This window comes from Vombatus ursinus, unplaced genomic scaffold (assembly GCF_900497805.2).
Source record: "Vombatus ursinus unplaced genomic scaffold, bare-nosed wombat genome assembly UNPS02014818.1, whole genome shotgun sequence".
NCBI lineage: Eukaryota > Metazoa > Chordata > Mammalia > Diprotodontia > Vombatidae > Vombatus > Vombatus ursinus.
Genome location: NW_020954596.1, coordinates 6,908,343 through 6,915,933, shown reverse-complemented (window position 1 = coordinate 6,915,933; position 7,591 = coordinate 6,908,343).

Sequence of the window (7,591 nt, the reverse complement as noted above, 5' to 3'; positions counted from 1 at the left end):
CTGCCTTATCTTTTACAAGTCCTTTTTTAGTCTTTCTTTATGTACATTATTACTGTGTGTATCCCCTCCATTAGAATGTAAGCTCCTTGAGGTCAAGGATTGTCTTGCTTGCTTATACTTGTATCCCTCATACTTAGCATAATGTCTGGCACATAGTAATAAATGCCCTATCTACGTATCCATCCGTCCATCCATCATTTATCATCTGTTTATCCTCTATCAATCAATCCATCTATCCATCATCTATCATCTATCTATCATTTATCTAGCTAGCTAGCTATCATTTATCTATTTATCTATGCATCTATCCATCATCTATCTATCATTTAGCTGGCTCCCTAGCACTAGGACAGTGCCTTGCACATAGCAGGTGTTCAATAAGTACTTGTTAATGTTAATGATGATGAAACACCTGAACCGGGAATGACTCTAGAGCACAGATTGTAAAATGTGAGAGTTAGAAAGGACCTTAGGACAGAAAATATCAGCATTAGGAGGGCTCTTAGAACAACAACAGAAAGTTGACAAAAAGTCAGAGCTGAGGGTGTCAGAACTGGAAGGCAGAACAGAATATCAGACCTGAAGAGACCTGAGAACATAGACTGTTAAAGCTAAGAGACACTTTAGAGATCATCTCCCTCATTTTACAGAATTGTGGTGACAGAGCTGGGACATGAAATCTAGCCTCCTGACACCCAGTCACTGACTCATTCTATGACTCCATTCTCATTCACTGCACAGGGATGAAGGAAATGGGTTAGGGAGGGCTTCCTGCAGGAGGTGGACTGTAAGCCAGGCCTTAAAAAAGATTTGGATTTTAATAGGTCTGGAGAAAGAGGTGGCCACAGGGACTCCAGGTTATAATAAGGGTGTGGGCCAAAGTGCGTTTCAATTATCTGCACAAACATTTCACTAAATCCCTATTCCCAGGTCCCTTACACCTCTGAGGGATCCTGGGTTCCTATGTTCTACGCTGGAGGACATAGGAGTGAAAACCAATACAGTCCCTGTCTTCCGGCAGCATATAGTCAGTCCCCTGTGGGGCTATGGAATGGACACAGATAAGTACAGCCCAAAGTGGAATGTGAAAGGCACAAAGAACAAACCACTTAGGGAGAGGACACTCTTAGCTGGAGAGATCAAAGAGGGCTTCAGAGAAGAGGCGGGCTCTAAACCCAGTGGATTTGGGCCAATGGGGAAAAGAAGGATTTCGAGCATAGGAGAAACAACTAGAGTCTAAGTTAGATAAAATATAGACTATCTGAAGGACAGTCATATAAACTAAGGCTAGAAGTAAAGGTGGGAGCCATTTTGTGGGGGGCTTCAGACACTCTAAAGCTTTCATTTTGTCCTAGAAGCCATAGGGAGGCAATGAAGGGTTTTAAACAAGAGAGAATCCTGGTCAGATCCATCCATGATCATTTTGGTAGCTGTGTAAAGGATGGATTCAAAGTGGAAAAAACTGAAGGCAAGGATGCATTGGAGTTATCCAATGTCTTCTGCAATACCTACAAGGACAGGCAACTCACTACCACTTAAGGCAATACTAGGCATTGTAAGGCAGATATCATGGCGGGGAAGATCTTTACATAGAATTGAAATCTGCTGCCCTACAACTTCTACCCGCTGTTCCTAGTACTACTTTCTAGGGCCAGGCTGAATAAGTTTAATCCCTCTTCCCTATAGCAGCTGTTCAAATTCTTGAAGGCAAACATCACTTCCTGAGAACATTTTCTCTAGGCTAAAACATCCAGAATCCCTTTAACTTCTCTTTGTATACTGTGATGTCCAGTACTCTTTGTGTGCTGGTCGCTTTTTGTTGAACATAGTTCAGCTTGCTAACATCCCTTTGACAATGTAGTGCCCAGAAGTGAACACAATATTCCAGCGACAGACCAGGGCAAAAGACGTACTGTTACCCGTCTCCTTTCTCATTCTCAACCCTTAGGGCAGCTAAGTGGTGTAGTAGAGTGCTGGGCCTGGAATCAGGAAGACCTGAGTTCAAATTTGACCTCAGACACTTAACTAACTGTATGACCCTGTGCAAGTCATTTAACCTCTATAAGGCCTCACTTTCCTCAACTGTAAAATGGAGATAATAATAGCATCTACTCCACAGGTTTGTTGTAAGAGCCTGGCACATAGCAGGTGCTATATAAATGTTTATTCCCTTTCCTTCCCCTAGTGGATAAAGCCTGGAGTCAAGACCTATATCTACCACTGACTTGGTTGGTGATGCTGGCAAGTATCTTCCAGTTCTGACCTTCTCACTTCTTTGTTCTAAGATCCCCTCAGGTTCTGACATTCTGTGTGCTGAGTCCTTTCAGCTCCATGAAACTACATGTTAAAGCTTCTATTAATACAAGTGGGTGTGACTTTGGGCCTTGCAGAGAGATTGACTTTCTACACATTTCAAGACTTGTAAGTCAAGCTATACCAATTTGATTTTTTTTTTTATCATTCATTTTTCCTGGGAAATTTTTGAGCTGTATGTGCATGCAAAATTTTTAAGTGTACTCCATTGTGCATCTATCTCTTCTTCAGAGCTGCACAGAAATAGCCACTGATCAGCATCTGAATCCTTCTCAGACCACCCTGGATCCACACATTCTGCCTCAGAGCAGAATGGCCTCTGAAATCAGTTCAGGTGGTTGCAGGCTAGGCAGATTCTCCTGGAGCTCCACAAGAAAAGGGGACTTCTCAAAAGACTCCTCCTCCACACCACAAAGAAACCAGACTTTACAGGAACAATATTTCTTGGACACTTTGGGCCCGCCAGAACTCACCAGGCCTCAGGGTCCGCCAGACCTCAGCCTTCTTGGGAGTTATTGGATGAGGCCTCCCCTGGGAGGGGAAGAGGAGGAACCCTTTGGAGCATTTCCCTGAATTACTTTGTTTGTCTTGGAGGTGCTGACCGTCAGGACTCATTTTACTAGAATGAGGCCTGCCCTTGTAGTCCAGAGCAATGCTCCCATCCAAGGCTGGTGGAGCAGAACAATACCTTTATGAGAAGCAGATGGACAGGAAGCGATATTAATGGGAAGGTAAGATAGTTCATTCCAACTTTCACATTTACCAAACTTAGTTATTTCTTTTGTACACACACACACACACACACACACACACACACACACACACTCAATGGGCACATTTTCAGAGGCACACACATGCCATCTTCCCCAAGTAAGGAAGTCTATGCTGCTGTTATCTTCCTTGAAAGCTATAATTTCCCCTCTCTGGTCCTCAGTTTCCTGACCTGTAAAATGAGGGACGGAGGTAAAGATTACTTCCACCTTATCCTGTGATTCCGAGATTCTAAAATCTTACGAATTCTTCTTAGAATTCCTATCCAACCTGGCATCTCCTCTAGCACCTAACAAAGTTGCCCACGGGAGTCCAATAAGCACTTGTTAGAAGCCATACCCCACAGTGTTATGATCCTTCTTAGTGTAAAACTTGGCTCAGGATGTCAGGGCCCAGGGGGACCTTGGAGGTCATCAAATCCAATACTGTCATTTTACAGGTAAGACCTAAGATGGGAAGTGACTTACCCAAGATCACATGAGTAGTAAATGCCATGGCTGGGATTCATACCCAAGTCTTCTGACTGCCAGAACAAAGCTATTTCCACTCCTCTATCTCGTACTGTATCCCCCACTATTTAATAAAACACACACACACAGACACACACACACACACACACACACACACACACGCATTCTAAAACGAGGCCAGAGACAATCCAATTACATTTCCCAACCACATCCTGTTTATCTTTTCATTTCACAGTTATTTGATTTATTTTTCTTAATTATTATTTTAGGGAAGAACCAGAAAGTCTCCAGGATACTTGGAAAGTTAATGGGAATGCACAAATCAAGGGAAATTTATCCTTATTTCTGAATCCTTTATTCAAGCCAGAGAGCTAGAGGGCAGACTCAGAGTGGATCTGCTGCCACTGACCGTGGGGGCCCCTTATAGGCTGTTCTTTCTCTCTCCCAGTCCTCCCCACCCTCTAAAGCCCAGGTATGCCTCAGGTGCCCAAGGAAGCTTAGACCAAAGGAGAATTTTGAGGAAATCATCCCCCTGCCTTGGCCTCAGTTTCCTGGACCCTGTTCTCAGGGAGAATAAGATAGCCTTATCTAATTTCTATAACTCAAAGAGGAGAGAGCATGGTATTGTGGGGAAGCATTGCTTTGGGAAAGAGGATCATAGAGATAGCAGGAAGGGAACTCAGAGGTCATCTCACCCAACCCCTTTATATGTATATATCTACATATATATATATATATATATATATATATATCTACATATATATATATATATGTACTTATACACAAACCTGTGATTCCACTGTGGTGGTCTATCTCCCTCCCTCCAGCAACACAGATCACAACTTACTGAATAATTGATCTAGAAGCTAAAAGAGGCCTCGGAGGCATCTGGCCCAACCCCTTCATTTTATAGAAGAAACTGAGGTCAGGAAGTTTAGGTGGCTTGCTAGGTAGTAAGCCTCAGAGGCAGCATTTGAATCCAGTTTCCCTGATTCCAGAGACAATGTTCTTTCTGCTCTACCACCCTGCCTATGCCACAGGGAAGTTAGGTGCCCAAGGAAGGAGGAAGCAAGCATTTATTAAATGCCTATGGCATGCCAGGCACTGCGCTAAGTGCTTTGCAAATATTATCTAATTTGATCCTCGCAACGACCCTGTGAAGTAGCTGCTATTATTATCCCCATTTTGCAATTGAGGAAACTGAGGCAGACAGAAGTTAAGGAACTTGCCCAGGGTCACTCAACTAGTGAGTATCTGAGGCTGGATGTGAATTCAGGGTTACACAGGATGTCTCAGAGTCTTTCTGACTCTGAGGTCAACTCCCTGTCAGCTATGCCAAGCCCCCTCATCCTGTAGTTGTAAAGCATTGCAAAGATCTCAAAGCAATGATGACCCTAGTAGAAAACGTCCTGGCCTCAGAGTCAAAAGACATGGGTTTTGGCTTGGCTTTGCTGCCAGCTCGATCTTGACCTTGGGAAAGGTCATTCCTCTCTTTCCCTCCATCCCCTCTGTACCTCAGTTTCCTCATCCACAAAATGGGGAAGCTCAACCCTGCCCAGCTTCCCTCAGAAACCCAAGGGAGACAGAGCCAGCATAAGCTCAAGGTTACAGAATAAAAACCCTTCCCAGAGGCTTTAAGGAAATACAATCACTTGCACCAAAGTGGTCTCCCTGCCTGCCTAGGGCAGGCCGCCGGCCTCTTTTATGAGCTTATATTTCTAGTTATTAATCAAAGCACTAACATTTGGAATGTGGCTGTTGACCTCCCCTTGCCCCATTCTATGGAAACAATTTTCCCAGTGAACCATAAATCCTTCAGACTCTCCAGATAGCTTTATAGACTCCCATTTTGAGACTCGCATCTTGATCTCTGACATAGTCCTTTCACTAGGAGGCCCTGATCAAAGAGAGGAGACCTGTGGATAAAGCTGCTCCCTTTAAACTGGGGAGAAGAGAGATAGAGGCTGAGGTCCTGGGGCACGGGCAAAAGTTGGAGGGTGCCATTTGGGACTTGATGAAATGCACACAATATAGAATACATATTTCATAGAGGCGGGAAGGCAGGCACAGCTGAGGACAGCACCACTGGCCTCTGGGTATAGGTGGCAGATAAGAGGAGGGAAGACCTGGAGCCTTGGGGCTAATGTTCAAGGTCAGTGCTTGTCTTGGGTGGATAATGGGGGGGGGGGGGGGGAGGGGGGGCACTGCATAAAACTGAGTGTGTTGACAGAGGGAGAGCAGGAGCTGGACAGAACCTAGGAGAGTCATGCTGCTCTAGGGAGCCTGCTGTCCTGGGAGGCTTTCCCTGTGTCCTCATGGGATATGTATGTGGCCCTGGAGAAGCCTTGGGCATTGGAGCCTACCCGTGAGCTGCCTCTAAGTCTCCAGCTCAGAGAACCCAAAAGAACTAGGTGACCCTTTGTCACCAAGTCAGTGCCAGCTTCATCCTTGACCACCACTTCAGCCAGCTTGGGAGTCCCAGGGCCTGGGTTCTAATCTTGGCTCCACTGCTTACTGACTGTTTGACCTTCGACAAGTCCCTTCCCTCCTCTGGACCTCAACTCCCTCCCCGTCCTGTGACCCCTCCTCACTCCGTAGTATGATGAGATGGGACTAGTTGACCTTTAAAAAAGTGCCTTCTGGGTCTAGATCAGGAACTCTGAACCCTTTGGGTGTTCATGTACCCCTTTGTCAGACTGGTGAAGCGAATACTCCTGTGGGCCATTCCCTACATTCATAATTGAAGGAAACGCTCAATTTCGGTCAAAGGTTAGTTAAAATAAAGATGGAATATTTCTCCCACCCAAATTTACCCTGAAAATCTGTCTAATGGATGCTTTGGAAAGCCATAGACCCCAAGCTGAGAACCTTTTCTCTAGATCCTAGCACTCTTCCCTATTTTTTTAATTTACTTTTTTTTCAATTAACAAGCATTTCTTTTCTTTATTCCTTCCCTCTCATGCACCCTCTCTTCACTCCAGAATATGATGGGATGGGGCTAGGTGACTCTGAAGAGGATGTTCCCTAGTTTCTTGGGCACTGCTGTGTAGGGGTTGTAAGCTCCTTCCTTCAAGGTGGGAACTATATATGATTATCCCCATTTTATAGATAAGGAGACTCAAGAGATAAGAAGCAATTTCCTCAAAGTTCAATAGCTAGGGACTCAAATCCAAGTTTTGTGATTCCAAATCCAGTATTTTTCTACTCACCCACTGTTGCCTTCGTAAAGAAAAGCTCTAAGAGTTTTTCTATATTACACAAACTTGAAAATAAGTAAATATGGCCCGTGTACTGTCCAATTCTAAACTCCATACAGACTTTCAGCCCAGCCATGCTCCCAGCAGCCTCTGATTACATAAATAAATAGTATATTTTGAAAACCACAGATGGTATTCAGTCAACAATCAGGCTAATAAATGCTCATTTTCAGAGGCACATTGATGTGCCTAAATTCCAAGATTCTAGTTTTATTGTTATTATTGAGGTGGATGGGTTCAGGCATTGTCCAGGTACTAAATTCTTTTTTTTTAATCTGGACCTGTTATTTAATTTGTGTTATTTAGTTAACTTAGACTTAGAGAATTGTCTAGAATCTTGACAATTGAGTGACTTGCCCATGATCACAGAGCTAAGATGTGTTTGAGTCTGGACCTGAATCCAGGGCTTCTGACTCCAAGGCCAGACCACAAGCTGCCATGTCACATTGCCTCGAGTACAATGCTCTCTTCTCTACTCAAGGTCGAAGGAGTCTTTGGAGCCAAAGGACCTGAGTTTGAATCCTAGGTCCAGTGCTGCCTAGTTGTGTAACCTCGAACAAAAGGTCTATACCTCTTTAGACTCTTTTTCTTCCTCTTTACGATTTGGAGATGGAGCGAGCCGATCTTTCTGGTCCCATCTAGCTATAAATTCTACACTCTTTGTCGAGAGGTTTTTTGTTGTTTTTTTTTTCCTTAAACAAGGAAACATGAGCCGCGGCCATCAGCATTTCTCTTAAAAAGGATCAGATTTAGGGATTGACATGAACCCGAGGACACAAA